The sequence below is a fragment of the Mustela lutreola genome, chromosome 1 (genome assembly GCF_030435805.1).
Source record: "Mustela lutreola isolate mMusLut2 chromosome 1, mMusLut2.pri, whole genome shotgun sequence".
In the NCBI taxonomy this organism is placed as follows: Eukaryota; Metazoa; Chordata; class Mammalia; order Carnivora; family Mustelidae; genus Mustela; species Mustela lutreola.
Genome location: NC_081290.1, coordinates 17310955 through 17331727, shown reverse-complemented (window position 1 = coordinate 17331727; position 20773 = coordinate 17310955). Strand labels below are relative to the sequence as shown.

General features: G+C 34.9%; 2 pseudogenes; one reads left to right on the top strand and one right to left on the bottom strand.

Moving 5' to 3' along the window:
* Positions 1–776: 776 nt before the first annotated feature.
* On the bottom strand, positions 777–1775 carry LOC131819150 (glyceraldehyde-3-phosphate dehydrogenase-like; annotated as a pseudogene).
* Positions 1776–9291: 7516 nt separating this feature from the next.
* LOC131830556 (MIF4G domain-containing protein-like) lies at positions 9292–9945 on the top strand (annotated as a pseudogene).
* The last annotated feature ends 10828 nt before the right edge of the window (positions 9946–20773 follow it).

Here is a 20773-nt window from a genome sequence, read left to right as displayed (position 1 = left end):
TGTCATTAAAAATTACCATCATTCCAGTTGAGGGGCACCTGGGTGGCTCAGTGGGTTAAGCCTCTGCCTTCGGCTTAGGTTATGATCTCAGGGTCCTGGGATCAAGCCCTGTGTCAGGCTCTCTGCTCAGCAGGGAGGCCGCTTCCCTCTCTCTCTGCCTCCCTTTCTGCCTACTTGTGATCTCTGTTTGCCAAATAAGTAAATAAACTATTTTTAAAAAATTACCATCATTCCAGTTGAAAAACTCTGTTTCATGTACAGCTTTACCTAAAATAAGGTAGGTAATGGCTTTCTTTAGCACTAGGTTAGTGGCTCTATGTCATTCCTTGCATGAGTATTTATCTAAATTATGGCTCTAGGTTCCTGAAATCAGGAATATAGTATCTTCAAAGTGATTTCAGTGACCAGTTTATGAACCAAGATTATCACTCAACGACTGAACTTTAGTAAATAAGTTAGAGTGTCAATGATGAAAAATGTGACATCATCATCACTATCAGTACCTTGCTGTAGGTAATGATGTAATCATGTAATCCATTTAAAATTCTATTTATTTTTTTTAGGATGGATGCAGTATACTTTATTGATGGTATGAAATAAGAGAGGGCTCCCTGAGTCCTGCCCCTTCTTCAGGGGGTCTGAGATGGAAACTGCTTTGAGGTTGGGAGATTTTCAGTGTGTTAGGGGATGAGTTGGGGTAAGGACTCCCTAGCAGCTGAGGGTCTCTCTGTTTCTCTTCCTCTTGCTCTTGCTGGGGCTGGTGGTCCAGGAAGCTCTTATTCCTTGGAGGCCATTTGGACCATAAGGTCTACCACCCAGTTGTTATAGATAAATTCATTGTCAAACTGGCAAATGATCTTGACAAAGTAGTCATCAAGAGCAGTGCTAGCCCCAGCATAGAAGATATAAGAGTGGGGGTCACTGTTAAAGTCACAAGAGACAACCTGTTCCTCAGTATAGCCTAACATGCCCTTGAGGAGGTCCTCCAATGCCTGCTTCACCACTTTCTTGATGTCATCATATTTGGCAGCTTTCTCTAGGCAGCAGGTCAGATGCATGACTGAGACATTGGGGAAAGGGGCACAGAAGGCCATGCCAGTAAACTTACCATTCAGCTCAGGGATCATCTTTCCTATAGCCCTGCTGGTGCCAATAGGAGCAGAATAGATGTTCTGTGTGGCCCCTTAGCCATCACAGCACAGCTTTCCAGAGGGCTCATTCATGGTCTTCTGGCTGGTAATGATGGCATGGACTGTGGTCATGAGTCCTGTCCACAATTCCAAACTTGTCATGGATGACCTTGGCTGGAGGGTCCATTCAGGTCATGGTGCAGGAAGCATTGTTGACAATATTGAGGGTGTTATCATATTCTCATGGTTTCACACTCATCATAGACATGGGGGCATCAGCAGAAGGGACAGAGAAGATGACCACCTGGTCCCACCCTTCTAGTGAGCCATAGACTTCTCCATGTTGATGAAGACCCCTGTGGATTCCACATCGTATTCAGTACCAGTACCGGGCCATTTGATCTGACTGGATCTTGCTCCTGGAGGATGCAGAGGGTTTTCCACTGATGAAATTTTCACTTTTTCAGTCTTCATTGTGTGGTTGAATTTGCCATGGATGGAATCATACTAGAATTTGTGGACCATGTAATGCAGGTCAATGAAGGAATCACTGATGGCAACAATGCCTACTTCACCAGAGTTAAAAGCAGTTCTGGTGCCTAAGAGCCTAGTACAGCCAAATTTGTTTACTCCGACTTTCATCATTATGTCTTGAGGATGTGGCTGGCACTGCACCAGAAGATGCAGCTGTCTGTTACACAGGGAGGAGCAGAAAGCCCCATTTTAAGTTTTAATTAATACTCCAGTCTCTAATTATTACATTTCTGTCTAAAATAATTAAAATTCTTTTAAACAATGACACTTCAAATGCTTTCAAAATTTTCATTGCAAATATAGTAAAATCTATTTTCTTAAATTTGTCATTTAAGATGAAGAAAATTTATGGCTTTAAACAATTCTCTCACTTTTCTTTTACCAACTTTTTCTTACCTACAGTGTCTCATGACACTAAAGTTCCATTCAAAACAATCTCCCGTGAAATCCTCTAATAATCTGAACAACTTCATGCCTGTATGCCTTTTTTATGTTGTTTACTCTAGCTAGAAACACTTTATGTCATTCAGCAAAAGGACAAAGATTCTTCAATGTCTTATCAAGTGCAACCTGTACAGTCAATATTAGGCAATTCTGTTTTGTACTCCCTATAAACCTAAATTTGTTTTAATTTGTTAAAACTGTAAACTTTTTGAGGATCAGGATTGTTTCTTACTCAACTTTTAATTCTCTGGGAACAACAGATGCACCTTTTGTGTAGTAGACATTCACTGTTTTTTTGTTTTGTTTTGTTTTTAAATCAAGCTTTTGTGTGTAAGATATATTAATTTGTAAACTTGTTTATATTTAGCTGAACTCAAGAAATTAAAATGTCTAAATGGTTATTTTAGATTTCAATGACCGTAGTTATCATATATAAACTAGACAGATCAACTTTTTTGTTATTCTCAATAAAACAATCTGTGCCTTGTATTCTCATGTCTTTGAACTTAAATTCTGTCAGATTTCAGAGAATAAAGAGATTCAGCTCTGTCAGTTCTGGGACCTCTATGAAACATTTGTGTCTCTAAAAAATGTCTGTGGTTTAGCTAAAGCTAATCTTTTTCCAGGCCTAAAAAGTACACTAAACCAGTGTGAAAGGGTCAGTGATAAGAAATGTAACCATCCTAAATGCAATATTTGAAGAAGAGTCCTAAACAGAGATTCCCCAACAATTTTAAGTGTTCCCTGCATTATGTAAATGCAAAGCACATCCCAGAGTGGTGTCCTTTCAAAGTGAGGAGGATGCATATCTGAGATATATCACTATGCTAAAAAGAAATAAAATAAATTCCATGGAATCCAAGGAGACTACAGGTCTTACACCCTACAGATGAGTTGGAAAAGCAGAGAAATATGAATTTCTACATTTGAATATCTAAAGCCTTTTATAACATTGTATCTTATTCTCAAACACCCAGTTCTTGTCTTGAAAATACTTCTAATATTCTCTTTAACAAAAATGTATTCTGAACAACTATATGGATAAGAGAGATTGACATGTTAAATGAAATCTCCAAATATAATGATGTAGAGAGAAATAGATTTCAAAAGGCAATTCAGTGAGTTAGGTAAAATGCTTAGAATTACCTAATAATGTTGCATAAGTGACTATTGGATAGGTAACAATTCCAAAGTAGATTAGTATGCCTTATTCCCCATTCCCGCTGACTCCAGGAGATTTTATCATTCTGATGTTTGCTTGTTTATAAATGTTGGAATAGGAACTTTTTTCCTTTTCCCTCTATTTTAGGTAATATTCATGGAAAATATTTTTTTCCTTAGAATCAAGAACTATCTAATTTATTATGTCCCTTCATATTATTCATATCCATTTCCTGTTGTCTACAGTCTAAGAAGGAAATGCAGATAAAAAATAATAAATATAGGGATGCCTAGGTGACTTAATTGGTTAAGTGGTTGGCTTTTGATTTTGGTCCAGATCATGATCTCAGCGTCCTGGGATCAAGCCTCATGTCAGACTCTATCTTAAAATATATATATTTATATATATATATGTAATATATATTACATATATATAAATATATAAATATATATAAATATATATTTTATATATCTGTTCATTTTATATATATATATATAAAATATATATATATTTATATTTATAAAAAATATATATAAAATAAACAGATATATTGTATGTTAAGAGAAGATTACTGCTCTGTAATAAAGAAAAACAATAGACCAACTTAAGAGGCATGAGGGATACTAAGGGTGGAAAAGTATAATATTAGGTTGGAAAGTATAATACACTGGTACAATAATTATGAAAGTGAGTTTTACAATTCAGAATAAACGTTGACAAGGTAAGTTTTGAGCAAAATCTTGAAGAATGTGATTAATTTGTTCATGTGGTTTTATGGGGAAAACTTGATAGAGAAAGGAAATGTCAGGGGGTCACACAACTTGCTCGTTACAAACTGAAGGGAAGTGTGTTTTCTATGACAGAACAAGACTCTACAGTGAAGCACCTACATTTTCTGTTTTGAGAGTGTTTATGTATGAGGAGATTTGGTTGATATTATACTTACCAATCTAATAACTACTATTTCATATCTATATTATTGTTATTCCTATTTAACAGATGAGAAAATTAATCAGAGAAATATAGATAGTTTAATCACTCATTAATAGTAAGTATTGGGACTGGGACTCCAATAGATTCAATTATGTATGTCAATTTCTTTAAAAATTTGCACTTTTTATTATGCAGACTTTTCTTTATATAAAATCCCATGAATATAGCTTCTTTTTCTGACCACTGGTGATAAGTTTTTGTATGAAAAATTTGAATTCTGTTTTCAGTAGTTTTAAAATTTAATGGGAAGCTAGTCAATAAAATTTTCAGAGTCCTTGTTATATATGTCTTCATTTATATAAATGAAAATATACCATAGCTTTGAAATAAAATAATATTTTCATCTTTGTGTATTATAACTTGGTAAGATAGAAAACATTAATACGTTTGATCATGTTAGTCATTTTTGCAATAGACTTGAAACCAATTACCACGTTACTTTTTCTAATTGCCTATATCTATAGAAAATCTGAGTTGTTTTTAAGTTGTACAATTAGTCATCCTTATAACACATTGGGCCATAGATTCCTTCAGGATAGGCCCTTGTGGGACATTCCCCTCCCCTTAATTTATTTCTTATACACTATAAAGTGTATTATTCATGGTTATGTTTTGTTTCTACTTCAAGTTCTTCATATTTTAACTTTACTAGAGAGAGAGCTTGTTCCTCCTACAATAGATAGCTAATGGTATCCTTTAAGTAAAATTTATTTTAACCAGTTAAGGTCTCAGAATACAATCATATTTCTATCTTTGAGAGAATTACATTTTACCATGTAAAAAGCTAACTATAAAGTATTCAGTATATTATTGTCTAGGCAGCAAAAATTTCAGTTGTATGATATTCTTTTTATGTATAGTTGAACCCAAATGCATCTTATATAAATTGGATCGTTTAGGGTTCTGGAATATGGAAAATGAAAAGGAAATTTAATCTGTCTTAATTGGTGTCATGAAGGATCTAATAACTCCTGTTTTTTTCAAATTTTTACTGGGCATCTTAGTGACAATAAATAGATGGCTACTTTACCATACTCTCAGTGTTCAATGTTGCAAATTGAAATACTTGTTTATGGTAAAGGAAGTCCCATCCACTGTTTTTCATTTGTCATACATTAGCCCCAGCTGATTATAATCTACCAACGGAAGTAGGGAAATATGATTCATATTTTCTTAATGTCTAATTATATTTCTTTTTAACAAACACATTCCTATAAAAAGGATCCTAAACAACTGATCCCATTCCATTGTGTCCTATTCAGGATTAATGATATTATTAATGATATATTTTATTTTTTATTTTTAATATTTTTATTTTAATATTTTTATTTTAATAATTCTTATTTTATAAATGCTATTTATTAATGATAACTTTAGATAAAATATGGTTAACTTTAAACTTGCAAGTGGTTTTGGTACTTGAGGAACCTAGCTGAAATTCTTCCCTTTTTCCCTGTCTTTAAAAGAAAAACAACACAAAATTCCAGAAACTGGTTGATTTTCAGATTTGCAATTATTTTTATTAAAGCCATTCTTTCAGTAATCATTTTCTTCCTAGTTCAGGCTCTCATTAGGGTTTTGTGTTTCACTGTCCCCTATGCCCTTCAAACTCAGAATGGTCAGATGCCATGAAACAACTTTCCTTTAACATCCTCCCTTAAGACTTGTATTTTATCATCCATTCGTGTTTTGTCGGATGGTACCTTTATCCACTATTTTCTCTATAAATATTCTGGAAGCACTCATTGTTTCCATATTTAGTTGTTATATGTTATATAAATCTGCCACTTTGTGTTTTTCATAACTATTTAATCTCTCTCTCCTCTCTTCTTTATTTTTAAAAGAGCTTCTGATATGTCGTTTGCAAATATCTTCTCCCAAGGACTAGTGTCCAAAAGCTATAAAGAACTTAGCAAACTCAACACCCAAAGAACAAATAATCCAATCAAGAAATGGGCAGAGGACATGAACAGACATTTCTGCAAAGAAGACATCCAGATGGCCAACAGACACATGAAAAAGTGCTCCATATCACTCAGCATCAGGGAAATACAAATCATAACCACAGTGAGATATCACCTCACACCAGTTAGAATGGCTAAATTCAACAAGTCAGGAAATGACAGATGCTGGCGAGGATGCGGAGAAAGGGGAACCCTCCTACACTGTTGGTGGGAATGAAAGCTGGTGCAACCTCTCTGGAAAACAGCATGGAGGTTCCTCAAAATGTTGAAAATAGAACTGCCCTATGACCCAGCAATTGCACTACTGGGTATTTACCCTAAAGATACAAATGTAGTGATCCAAAGGGGCACGTGCACCCAAATGTTCATAGCAGCAATGTCCACGATAGCCAAACTATGGAAAGAACCTAGATGTCCATCAACAGATGAATGGATAAAGAAGAAGTGGTTTATATACACAATGGAATATTATCCAGCCATCAAAAGAAATGAAATCTTGCCATTTGTGACAACATGGATGGAACTAGAGCGTATCATGCTTAGTGAAATAAGTCAAGCGGAGAAAGACAACTATCATATGATCTCCCTGATATGAGGAAGTGGTGATGCAACATGGGGGCTTAAGTGGGTAGGAGAAGAATCAATGAAACAAGATGGGATTGGGAGGGAGACAAACCATAAGTGACTCTTAATCTCACAAAACAAACTGAGGGTTGCTGTGGGGAGGGGGGTTGGGAGAAGGGGGGTGGGGTTATGGACATTGGGGAGGGTATGTGCTTTGGTGAGTGCTATGAAGTGTGTAAACCTGGCAATTCACAGACCTGTACCCCTGGGGATAAAAATATATGTTTATAAAAAATAAAAAATTAAAAAAAAAGAGCTTCTGAATTCTCTCATATCCCTCCAATTTATTCTTTATATTACTGCTGATATGAAATTTCAAAATACAAGTCATTTTGTTATTATCTTTCTTATATTTCATTTGTATTTATTACCTGTAAGAAAAAAAAAAAAAAAAACGAAACACAACTAAACAAATCATCCATTCCTTGTATTGGCATTTAAGGATTTCCATGATCTAAGATCTGGTTATACATCAATCTTCATCTCTTGCTACTATGAGACATATTCTATATAGCGCTATTTTATTAAATATGTTGTATTATAATTTCTTAAAATATAATTTCCCTTCTATTAGACCTTAAAGTTAGTGAGAACTCGACTTTTATCTCACTCATCTTTGGTTCCGGGTGTTTCATTCGGTGCCTGACAAGTTCTTGTTTTGACATATTGCATTTTCTCATTCTTTTGAATATTATATATTTTGATTTAAGAAGTATTTTTAAAGGTCACTGGAGTTTAACAGATTATTTGATAAAGGAAAATGAGCAGTGATATGAGAATATCAGAGAGGCTGGATTATTATTTCAGCACTGCCCACTAGCCACATGACTGTATAAATCCCAGGTTCATTATCCACAGATAAAGAATAATCCCACACTGCCTACTTCCTAGTTGTTGTGAGAATCACAAATAATGACATTTACAAAGATACGTTATGCATAATAAAGTTCAATAAAAATAATGTGCACTACTGCTGTTAAAACTAGGTGAAAATACTGAAATCTATTTTACCTTCTCAGTAAACACAGGAATATGAATGACAATAAGGTCTATTAAACCAGACTGTTACTCAAATATATTCCATCTGTGAAAAGAAACTCTCTGCTTCACAACACTTTTGAAAACCTTCTGCTGTGGTCTCATGGCTGTGTGTATGTTCGTCCATATGTGTGCACACGTGTATGGCTCTTATTGACTGATAGGGCACAGTTAAGAAATTCTCCTGTGTACCACTTAGGGATTTGATAAAACTACACTCATTTGATTTATTATTTACATAAGTAGAAGAGAAATTTAATCATTTTTGTGATTCCCTTATTTCTTCTATAGGAACAGATAAAATAGTATAAAATGGTAAATTAAATAGTAAATAGTATTAAATAGTAAATTAAAATTACATGAAGTGGAAATTTCAGGATCACAGTGCCGATTCATTTAAAAATTTCAATGACAATGAAATCAGGGGAAAAGGACTAAAAGGATTTTCTGTGAAATATGTACGTTTCTAAATATCAAAAATTCAAAAGTTCCTGCCTCTCAGATACTTTTTTTTTTTTAATGGGAGACAGATGGGGAGGACGGTTAAGACATTGATGGATGTCTTAATCCAGAAAGCAGGTTTCTGAGTCTTGACTATATCTTGCCAATTATCAACAGTAGCTTTGCTTCACCTTCAGTTCGTTGCTGTAAGTGCGGAAAGACAACCAACAAGTAGTGTTAGTGCTGCTTGGAGACACGGACATGACCGAAGAAGAGTTGTCTGTGGGAAAGCGACTGTGGTACCTCCTGTAACAGGAATGATTAATGGCTGTGAGGGAGGAGTGAAAGCATTTATCAGAATGTTAAACCATGGAGATCAATTTTGGGGGCAGAAGAAGATACTGAGTTATGATAATCACTTCCTAGCTTGTCCCATATTGCTTCTACTTTATGGTTCACTGCCGGAAAATTCCTTTTACATGTGTTAATAAAAAAGCAGGAAATAGTTCTTCTTATGTATTATTTTGAAAATATCACACTTAGTCAATCTTTCTCCTCTTACTAATTTTCAGAACAATGTCCTTAACATTCACAGAAGAGGTAAGATTTATAACATTTGATTACAATTTGATTTAGTGACTTTGTTTTCATTTTAGTCGCAGTGTATTGTTTGTTTCAGGGTGATACAGAGCTGGTTAGTCCTATATCCTTCCTCATTTCCTTATTCTTTCCTTTTTTGAGCCTCAGTTTATAAATTAAGCAGAAAACAAAAATATATAAAACAGGCTCCAACACCGTGCTGGGAAATGGCCTCGGCGGTGGCAAGGTGAGCGGGTGGCACCAGCAGCCAGAGCCTGGAAAGCAGGACACACGCACCTGCCCAGCAAGCTGGGCGCGACCATCCTGCAGGAGCTGTCATTAGTGTCCCACGTCAGTCAAGAGCTGCTGGGGCTGGATGGTCATGGGAGAGCCTGGCAGAGAGGACTGTAAAATCCAATCTTTTGATGCAGAGACTCGGTAGCTGTTGGAGACAGCACTCAAAGAGCCAGGTGCCATAGACTTGGAGAAAGTGGCTAATGTGATTGTGGACGGTTCTCTGCAGGGCTGTGCATTCAGCAAAGAAATGGAACATCATTTAAGCCGAGAGCAAGCACGTAGGTCAGAGTGGCTTCTGGCGGGGACTGAACTCACTGCAGCAGTACCAGGCCTGGGAGCAGCTGTGAGCCCTGTCCCTGCAGGGATGTGTCGGCTATGTCCCCTTTATCTGCAACCTCTTTGACAGCCTGAGGGTGAACAAAACCCCCTGATGGCCCAGGTGACCGCCGTCTAACTCTGCCTCTTCTAAAGGGCCCAGCCTGACAGTGTGAGCAAGGAGAAGGAGGTGGACCACTGGGGCCGAGCTGCACCACCTAAGGGAAAAGCTGGAGAAGCGGAGCAGACCGTGCACGGATGAGCACTTGGTCCTGATCTGGGATGGCTTCCTCTCCCATGTGCCTATTGGTTCCCCGGCCAACGGACTGCTCCTGGAAAATCACAGAATTTCAGACAGCAACCCTGGGAGGCATCCCCAGCTGCCCATGAGGATCACCACAGTGAAGTCTCCCAGGAGGCCTGAAGATCAGGCTGCTTCACCTAACCTAACCTCCTAGGTTCGTGGTGGAGTTGGTCTTCACCTAACCTAACCTCCTAGGTTCGTGGTGGAGTTGGTTTCTCCCAAAGACTGTCCCTTCCAGACTGTCAGGAGCTCCTGAGATGTTTCCCGTATACACTGTAGTCCTTCCCTGAGCACCTTCCTTACGGATTCAGGGGTTGGGGAAGATACCAAACAGTCCTGCCCCCACCGTCCCATCAGCCTCTCCACCATAATTCCCACCTGGGCCAGGCAGAGAAAGGCAGCTTCAACAACCACTGCTCTATATACTCACTGATGCAACAGCCATCTTGGTGCCTCAGTTTCCCATCTGTAAAACGGGTACTATGGTTAGTTACTGGTGGGATACTTTGGCATGCCAAGGGGTGGAACACAAATCACACCAGAAGTTGCTTTATATATCTATTTCTAGTGGGTTTTAATAAATGACAGTACCACATCACATGGTATATCAGGTCAGGGTGAGAATTTTCTTTTTCCTTTTTTAAAGATTTTTATTTGTTTATTTGTCAGAAAGAAAGAGATCACAAGTAGGCAGAGAGGCAGGCAGAGGGAGAGGAAGGGAAGCAGACTCCCTGCTGAGCAGAGAGCCTGATGTGGGGCTTGATTCCAGGACCCTGGGATCATGACCTGAGCTGAAGGCAGAGGCTTAACCCACTGAGCCACCCAGACGCCCCAGGGTGAGAATCTTCTGATAAAACTTCTCTAATATTAAAAATATGCATTAAAAAAACAAAGAATTCCTTAGTGAAAGATCATCAAAGTCAAACCCATGTCTGAAAGTATTATTGTTGACTCATTTGCAAGTTGCTTTTGGGAAAGAAACCAATATTGACATTTTTTTTTCTCTTCGATTCTTATTCTGGCTCACCTTTCAGCAGTAACAATAGTATTAACCTGTTAATGAGCACTCTTTACCTGAGTCTGCACTCGAGGTTTTATTGTCAATTTCATATTTAATCTCACAACTATGTTATAAAGGATAACAGTGAGGCCCAGAATGACTAGTTTTCCCTAATTCACACAGTTCATCTGACTAATGGAACAGGAAATTTTATTAAGATCTGTCTGATTCTAAAACCAGTGCCCTTGGACTCTAAAACCAGAACCTCTCCAGTGTTATCCTCTAAAATTCGTTTCTATATCAGTATTCTCTATGTACTTTGTGAGATTTTCAAATGACTTTCCTCTTCCATTTTTCTCCAAAGAAACTTAGTGTAGGGAATGTTAGGGCAGATTAGGCTGCTAGGCAAAATAGAAAGAGGTCTGGGATCTCAGACTTGGGTTCTAGTCATGACTCAACCAATTTCAGACTGTGAAGCCTCCCGCATAGTACCATCACTCTGAGCCCTAGTTTTTAGGAGGATTCAATGAGATAATATGTAAAATATTAACACAGCATGTAACATGGTACTTCACAAACTGGTGTACTTAATGTGTTATTATGTTTCATTTGATATAATATTTAGATTTATTTTTACTTAAATGTAATTTTTGGGAGGAGCTACTAAATATGTGTATACTGTAGAAATCAACAGTCATTTTGCCATCAACTACATAGAAACTCTCATACATGTGTATCGGGTAACACCTTCAAAAAATTTAGCATAGTTAGTGATGGGGAAATAGTGGAATCAACCTGAAGGTCCATCAATAGGAAAGTGAATAACTAAATGGTGAAATAACCAGGATAAATCTTGTAGCATGTGAGTGAAAAAGTCAAATTGCCAAAGGAAGCATAGCTGTGGTACAATTTATATAAAGCTTAAAAAGTATGAAATGCAATGCCAAATATTGTTTGTAGATACATACTTCTATAGTTTAGGTATTAAAACATTTGTATGAATGTTGGACACCAAAATATATATGTGTCATTTTGTAGGTGACTTTTAAATTACTGACATTTTTTCCTTCTTGATAACACTTTTTTTAATGCAGAGATTTATGAAAGTGATTGTGACATAGGAGAACCTCTGGGAAAAAATAGAAACTTGTTCCCAGTATTGAGACATAAGTGACAGGATTAGAGTAGAGGTCCCTGGATGGAGTAGCATGACCGCAAGTAATTTCTGTCCTTGTTGAATGCAGTAATTTTGGTAGAGAAAGCAATTACTTTACAGATTATACATAGAAGCCCTTTCAATTTTATAACTTATGTGTATTTTAGTTTAAGCTAGGAGGTGCATGTTCTTGGCTGATTTCAATTAGTCACTTAATTTGATACTGCATGTACACAGTTTTATGAGGCATGGAGAGATTTTTCTGAATAATATCACACTGTCTATTTTTACTTCTGAAAGTTTATGAAGATTATAGTAATACAGTGTTTGAATGTCACCAGTGGAATACAGCTTGTCATGTGCTGGTGGTTGTTCAACAATGAATTCTTTAGAAACGCACACACAGAAAACACCAACATAGAAAACACCAGGGCCTTATTTTTATTTTTCTGTTTTAGCAGTCTTCCTGCTTTCTCTTTTCTTCATTCAAATTCACAGCTTATAAAGCCACAAGGTATCTTTCTCAGATGCAATTTAAAAGCACTCAATGATTTTCCAGGACTTTTCTACCTCTTATAGGGCGCTTTACATAATAACATTCAAAGGTGGCCATAATATGCTCTCTGACTATTTCTCAGACCTGTCTTTAGTCATGTGGTACCTTGCATTTTATGTTTCTGAAGTTCCTTATTAGTTTGGTTTCCCCCAGATATAACATGCTACTTTTTTTTTCTTTTTAGCATTTGCTATCTTTTTAAGTTTTTTTTTTTTTTTTTTTTTATTTTTATTTGACAGAGATCACAAGTAGGCAGAGAGGCAGGCAGAGACAGAGAGAGAGAAAAGCAGGCTCCCTGCTGAGCAGAGAGTCCGATTCCGGGTTCAATCCTAGGACCTTGGGATCATGACCTGAGCCAAAGGCAGAGGCTTTAACCCACTGAGCCACCCAGGTGCCCCCTCTTTTAAGTTTTTATTTAAATTCCAGTTAGTTAACATTATAATACTAATTTCAGGTGTACAAATCAGATGAATCACTGTAGTGATACAGTACTTCCATACAACGTTACTATCTTTTACTTCTGGAATATCTTCTTCTCCTCTCTAAATCTAATAATCCTTGTTCACCTACTGAAATTCGGTCTGACATTTCCTTTAGGAAGCTGTATTTAAGCCAACTTCAGTTTGGAATCACTGTCCTCTCTTTCTGTTCACGTACTCTGCACACATTTGTGGTCATAGCATTGATCTCTTCCACTAGGATTGGTCCTCCTTGAAAACAGGTCATGAGACTTACTTCAGAATTAAGGCCTGTAAGTGAGTTACCTTCAACAGTCAATTGGTATTTATTTAAAAGATACGTAATGAAAAAATCAAGTATACCAGAGAAAGGTTTTCTGATATTTCCCTCTGGAGCAAGATGTCTACATACATCTTAAATGTTTTGAAATTTTGAGTAGGAAGATGGGAACACTACGCTCACCATTTTCATATTGTACACTTTAATCTTCTCTTCAGAATGGAGAAAAACTAAAGTATTTGCCTCAACCATAAATTACTTTAGTAAATGTCAACATATAGACACATAGAGCAGCTTCAGAAAGACTTCTTACACACTTACTAATATTTCTAGGGATATTCTTTTGTCAGACAGGCACACTCAGTGTTGAGAGTTGAAGAAATTAAGACCAAGATTTTAGCACTCAGATCCTGAGCAGTAAATCCACTAAAGATTCATTTTATAGTCATCAATGATTCAAGAAACCCAGAAGCAACTGCTCATGCTGAAGAAATCATTTGTTTTTCTGATCAAATAAACATTTTGATAACCTTTGACTAGGAGAGCTGCACTCCCCTGTTGAGGCCAAATATTCCATTCCTATTCATTCATATGTTTCTGCTTTTCAAAACATTAGTTGCTGATCTTAGAAATAATAATTCAATGGGAAATAATAATAGTCAATAAAATGTACCATTTAATAACAAATTATGAGACAACAGAATTTTAAAAATAGTATTTTCATTATACATATTATATATAATTATATAATTACAACGGTACTAATTGTGTTATATATATTATATAAATATAAATTTATATAATCTATAATCATATTACAGATTATATTACATCTATAATTTATATAATATAAATATATAATGTAACAAATAAAACATAAACATAAATATAAATTACATAAATATATATTATATGCCTAATATAATTATGATTTATTTATATATAATTGTGTAATTATAAATATGTCCATCATAAATATATAATATATTATATGATATATTATTTTATATATTATGTAAATATAAATTTATATGATTTATATAAAATTATATAACATGTTATATAATATATAAGGCATGTAATAGATACAATTTATACTATATCTAAACAGACAAATAATATGAAAATAAATACACTGTTTATATGAATAAAATATGAATATGAAAATAATATGAATATAAATATATTTATAATATATTTATATGTAATTATATGATTATAAGTATATGAATTATAAATATATTATATATTATGTATTTATATAATATATATTGCATATATATATATATATATATATATATATATATCACATCTTCTTTATCCCAATGGGTTTCTTAAGCAATTCTCTAAATTCAGTACTCGTCAGTGAAGTATTTTGTAACAACTCAATTTAAAATCTACAGTAGTAGTGGTGCCTGGGTGGTTCAGTGGGTTCAGCCTCTGCCTTCGGTTCAGGTCATGATTCCAGAGTCATGGGATCAAGCCCTGCATCGGGTTCTCTGCTCAGTGGGGAGCCTGCTTCCTCCTCTCTCTCTCTGCCTGCCTCTCTGCCTACTTGTGATCTCTGTCTGTCAAATAAATAAAATCTTTAAAAGAAAAAAAAATCTACAGTAGTGCTTTCAATGTCTGATGTTAATCTAATGTACTTTCCATCAACAGATAACATGAGATTTTAATAAAGAAATATTTATTATAATAAAAAAGTTACACATCAGAAAAAATACCCTAAGCTAGTATATTCCTTTGTGTTATCTGGAATTGTCCACCATTAACTCTGACATGTAGGGTTCACATCAAATAAAAGCATAAGCCATTTTCACTTCTCTAATTTAATTGAAAAAACTTATTATTTAAAAAAAGAGACGTAGCTGAATGTTTATTAAGTGGCTTTAAAAAATACATTATTATCTTCCAAGATTTTGTAAGTAGGTATGTGGAATGTCAAGTTCAGCGTTTATTTAGTTTATGTGTTTGGATAACTAGTAAAATTGGACATTGAACCTATCAATGCTTAGTAATTATGGTACAAGATGTTTCCCTCATTATGTGTATAAATACTAAATTTAAGTATTTCTTTCTGTAATGAAATATTTTTATACATTTTTCCTTTATGATCTTACATTATTATAAAAGTATTCATAATTTCTTATGTTAACTATAATTCATCTAGGAAAATAATCACAATTTTAAATTATAAAAGCAATATTAACATTATACAAAATAATTATATATATAATAATTTAGAAAAACATAAATAATATGGGAAGAACATTTAATATTGTTTCTGATGCTGAACTGATAGAAAGCTAAGAAATTGACAAGTTATTCCTTATTTATAGCTGATCCAGGGATATTAGAGTATAAACATGAGCAAGGCATGATCCTTCTCTTTAATGTAGTTGAGAAAGAACTCATTCCCATTGTCAAGTAAGTACCCACTGTGTTGATGAAACGCATACACACACAGCCATGAATATATACACACACACACACATAATTGGTAGTTCTAATTCAGGAGGATATAAATGAGGAAAAGAATTATGATGTGGTGGGTTTGAAGGAAGTAGGGTTTGTAGAAGCAGTAATTATTGTAAGAGAAAGACAGAAGGAATTAAAATAGCACAAGTCTTAAGGTGGGGAAACATAGGCCAAATCCAGTTAAAAGTTTCTCAATATAACCAATGCGTATAATTCATTTTTCTGGGGAAGATTACGTAGAGAGGATGATTCAGATATGAAAATAGGAGACATGATTGCCATGGTGAGTCATCTGCACATTATCTGTAGCCAAGGGGAAGCACGTGAAGACTTTTGAGCACCGACCTAATGAGATTTACTCTCCCTGGTAATGGCATATAAGCTGAATTCTAACAGCAATCAAAAAGGTATAGACTGGGGGCACGTGGGTGGCTCAGTGGGTTAAAGCCTCTGCCTTCGGCTCGGGTCATGATACCAGAGTCCTGGGATCGAACCCCACATTGGGCTCTCTGCTTGGTGGAGAGCCTGCTTCTTCCTCTCTCTCTGCCTACTTGTGATCTCTGTCTGTCAAATAAATAAATAAATAAATAAATAAATAAATAAATAAAAAACAAAAAGGCACTGAGTTCTCTATAAAGTAAGAGTAAATAGGAGAACCCTTCAGATTAAAAAAAAAAAGGTATAGACTGTTGGCAGAATATTGTTGTCTACACAATGGCAAACATATACATCAGTGTGCTTATTATGTTTTGTGTAAGTACAGGAAGAAATACTAGATTGCCTTTTTTTTTTTTTTTTACCTAAATCATGGCAGCATTTAGTTTTTGCAATTTAATATATGTCTTACATTGGAACTCTCACTCATTTTGCAGGGCATGTGTTCTCAGGGAGGCAAAGGCTTTGTAAGTTTGTTTTCACTGGCATATGCCTTCACATTCTTCAATATACTATATTTGAATACCACATATCCCAAATATGGTGAGTGTTATAATAAAACCCATTTGAATTGTAGAATTGTATTGTGTTTTTTGTTAAGATTTCTTAAAACTTACATATCCCAACATTTTACTAGTTACCTCCATGTAGTCCCTAAAAGAAAGGTTGTCAAAGTTAAAGATGAATTATCTATTTTTCTATCACAAAAAAATTTTGTTCAGAGTTTGTTGACATTTTGTTGAATGACAAGAGACTATTAGTAATAACCTATTGATGTACTGTTATATAATTGAAAATAAATTTAAAAGTTCTGTTCTTTCAACATAAAAGTAACTTTTTTATAATAAGTGGAAAGTTAATGCTTTTCAAAAGAAACCTGTGCCATGGACAGTGTAATTTTAAAAACAGGTATTTGGAGTTGTACCTGTTACATGATTTTTATAGTTATAATAAGATTTTTTGTAATACCTTTACAATCTCTTATATAATGCAAATAAAAATAAAAGGATTATCGAAAATATAACTGTCTTCTCTCTTTAAAAATCTAAATGAAAAGATTCAGGAGAGATTTAAGTCAATTTACTAACAACTTAAAAACAAATAAACAAACATTCCATTAGTTCCCAAGTATTTATTAGCAACTTTTCAATAAAAATCTGTGAACATGTGGTTGTCTGAGTTAAATATGCAGACCAGCATAACATCATTACATCCACCAAAGTCCTTCTTCCTTTTAGATCTGTGTCTATTTCATGGTATTTTTTTCGGGTATGTAAGTTATTAAACACAGTTATGAAATACATTAAAGAAAGCTCATAAATTGCTAAGCCACAAATTTCTAAATAAAACTGATAAAAAGAGAGATGCAGAATCAATCACATTTCTTTCATTAAAATATTATTAAGATTGATTTTAATGAGACATATCACCTTCTTTAATAATTGAAAGTGAAATAGGTCATATATCCTTTAAAAATCTCTGATATACATGCATTATAATGCATATAATATTTATAATGACATGACAATTATAACCAAATCTTTATTAATATTTGAAGAAACCACCAATCTAGCTCAATAATGTCTAGATTTTTATAGCTATGGACTGTTTCCTTCAAGTAAAATTCTTCATGGAAGTCCACCCACATACATTAATAAAAAACAAAATTATTTGGATCAAGATGGATTTGCTTTGGGCTTTGAAGTATATATGAGAAATCTCAATCACTCAGCACCCTGTTCCTTGCCTCCTCTTAACAGCTGAAGAGCCCTGGACACTGGTAGCAGTTGGGAAAACATTGGTCAAAACGACAAGTAAAGATTGTTTTCAATAGGGTAATGCATAAATGTCATGTTCTGTAAGTTATATCTTCTTATCTTCAACTCCTAGACTGCTTTTTTATTCTTTTCTATCATAACAATTCACTCTTTCTCTCTCTAACATCATCGTAATAGCATACAGTCCCATTTATGATCTACTAACCACCAACAAAAACTTCATCTTTGATACTCACTGGTATTCCTAAAATTTGAGTTTGATCAAAACTGTCACATTCTTGAAACAGGAAACCCATGTATAGGTTATGGGGACAAATTCAGACATGCCACCTTTTGTTTCTTAACCTCCCTTCATTTGAAAGATATTTCTGGAAATTCTCTGGCACATAGGTCTCCTTGATGTGGAAAACAGTGAATGCAACCCAATTACTAATTGGACTGAGCTCAGAAGCCTGGTCCACATTGGACTTTATAGTTCTCTATCCAGGGGAGATATTGAGAATAGTGATAGTCCATATCCCAGTAAGTTTTGTTCTATCCGAAGACCTTCATTTCAGCTATTATCTCTCCTGTGCTTGATGTTGGTGCTGATGGGTAATGGTTGACAGGGAGTGATTTTTAACCTTCCAGTGACAGACTATTTTAAGGCTGACCTAGAAAAAATGTCAGTAGTTGGTCTGGTTGCCTGGGCTAATGCTCAAATGGGGGAGATACATCCTTCTACTCTGTGATTCTTTGTTCTTATAATTTAATTCTCTGTGCATATTTAACAAGATACAATGGTATTTTGAAAATTATTGCTCTATGTAAAATCTTGAGATATATTTCTCTGGCATATGTTCAAGTCATAGTTATTGCTATTTAAACTGCAATAAGTACTGTTAATTTTCTCGTATTTAAAATAACTATAAGTCTACTTAATAGCAGGTATTAATTAAGAATACAAATAATACAAATAAAAAACATATGCAGATGGTAAAATAGCCTTTATTTTTTATGATATTACAACACCTATAGTCCTTTTAAAGTATGTGAACAGGGGTGCCTGGGTGGCTCAGTGGGTTAAAGCCTCTGCCTTCGGCTCAGGTCATGGTCCCAAAGGTCCTGGAATCGAGCCCCATGTCCAGCCCTCTGCTTGACGGGGAGCCTGCTTCCTCCTCTCTCTCTCTCTACCTGCCTCTCTGCATGCTTGTGATCTCTGTCTAAATAAATAAAATATTAAAAAAAATAGAAATAAAGTACGTGAACACAAATTTTTATGGTAACTAATGTCTAATGCATCCTTTTGAGAAATATACTTCTGCCATGTAATGAAACTGGCAATCGAGTTAGATGGTCCCATTTCTCTAGCTACAGGGGTGGTTATGTGGTTCAGACTGGCTAACTGGACACCCCTTTTTCCAGGCTACAATGTTGTTATAGGTATGGTCTTATCACAAAGTCTCTCCATTTGAGTTATTCCATGGTGAAAGAGAGAGAATATTGTTGGAACGCTATATCTAGCTTTGCCTGAAAACTAACTGGATGTTTCAGTTAAATTAGTCACTATAGGTACTGCTTCTTTTTTTTTTTTAATTTTTTATTTTTTATAAACATATATTTTTATCCCCAGGTACTGCTTCTTTTTAACCTTCTCTATCAATCTGACAATTTATTGTATACTGTTAATTTTTTTTTTAGAGTTTTATTTTTATTCCTTCACCTATGTTGAGTTTCATTTTGATTGAAAGATATCTGGCCATTTAATCAAGTACTCAAATAGATACATAAATAACTGTTATGACAGGTTAAAAATGGTTAGGGATTCTTTAACATCCCTTCATTTGAAAGGTAGGGGCTATATCCCATCCCCGTGAATCCAAGCTTTGAACATGACAGAACTGATGCTTGCCAGTTTGAGACCTAACCTTTAAGAGGCTTGTCAGTTTCTTGTTCTTTTCTTTTTTTGAGAGGGGAAGTAGATGGGGGAGGAATCCCTGAACTTTCATTTAAAAACCCAGATCACTCTGTGTGTAGGCCATACAAAACCTCAAAGTAGCTGCATGGACAGGCCATAAGGGGTGTGGGGGAGAGACCAACAGAGACAGAGAAAAGCTTCAGCACCACAGTCATTCACACTATTGCTGCAGAGGCCCAGGTGTTATAGAGGTAAGATAAGCCTGTGGATCCTGCTCGTATTTTTGACCCACATAATGCTGAGATAAAATATTGATAATTCGTTGTTTTAAGTCACTTTGTTTGAAGTGGTATGACAAAAATGGGAGGAAATTTGGTGAAATGATTATAAATGACATTTTTATTCTTATTTTTCAAGTTCTCTAGTCTTTGAAAATATTATTTCTGCAAAATAAACAGAAAAACAAGCTGGTACATGTTATCAATAAATCACTTATTAGCTTTTGGTTACTTTTAGTACTGTTCTTAAGTACTATAATTGAGAACACAACTCATTATTAGCTGCATCTGGTATAAACCATTTCTGTCACCCCTACTTTTTTTTATTTCACTTCCCAGGAGTACCTAGACTCTCCACACTTATCTCTTTCTTCCTTATATATTTACAAAATGGAATTACCTTTGTGAGTATTTTCTACATTTAGAACTTTTGCAATATGATGTGATTGTTTCCTTGCCAAAAATATTCTCATATAAATGATATGCATCTGCCTAGTATTTCATTATTTTGCCTAGAATCTACTATTTAATATTTATTTTTTATAAATTTGGTCATTATTATCTTATGATTTCAAGATGTTTGCTGTAGTTCCCGTCATCATATTCATGTTCAATGCAAGAAGAAGAAGGAG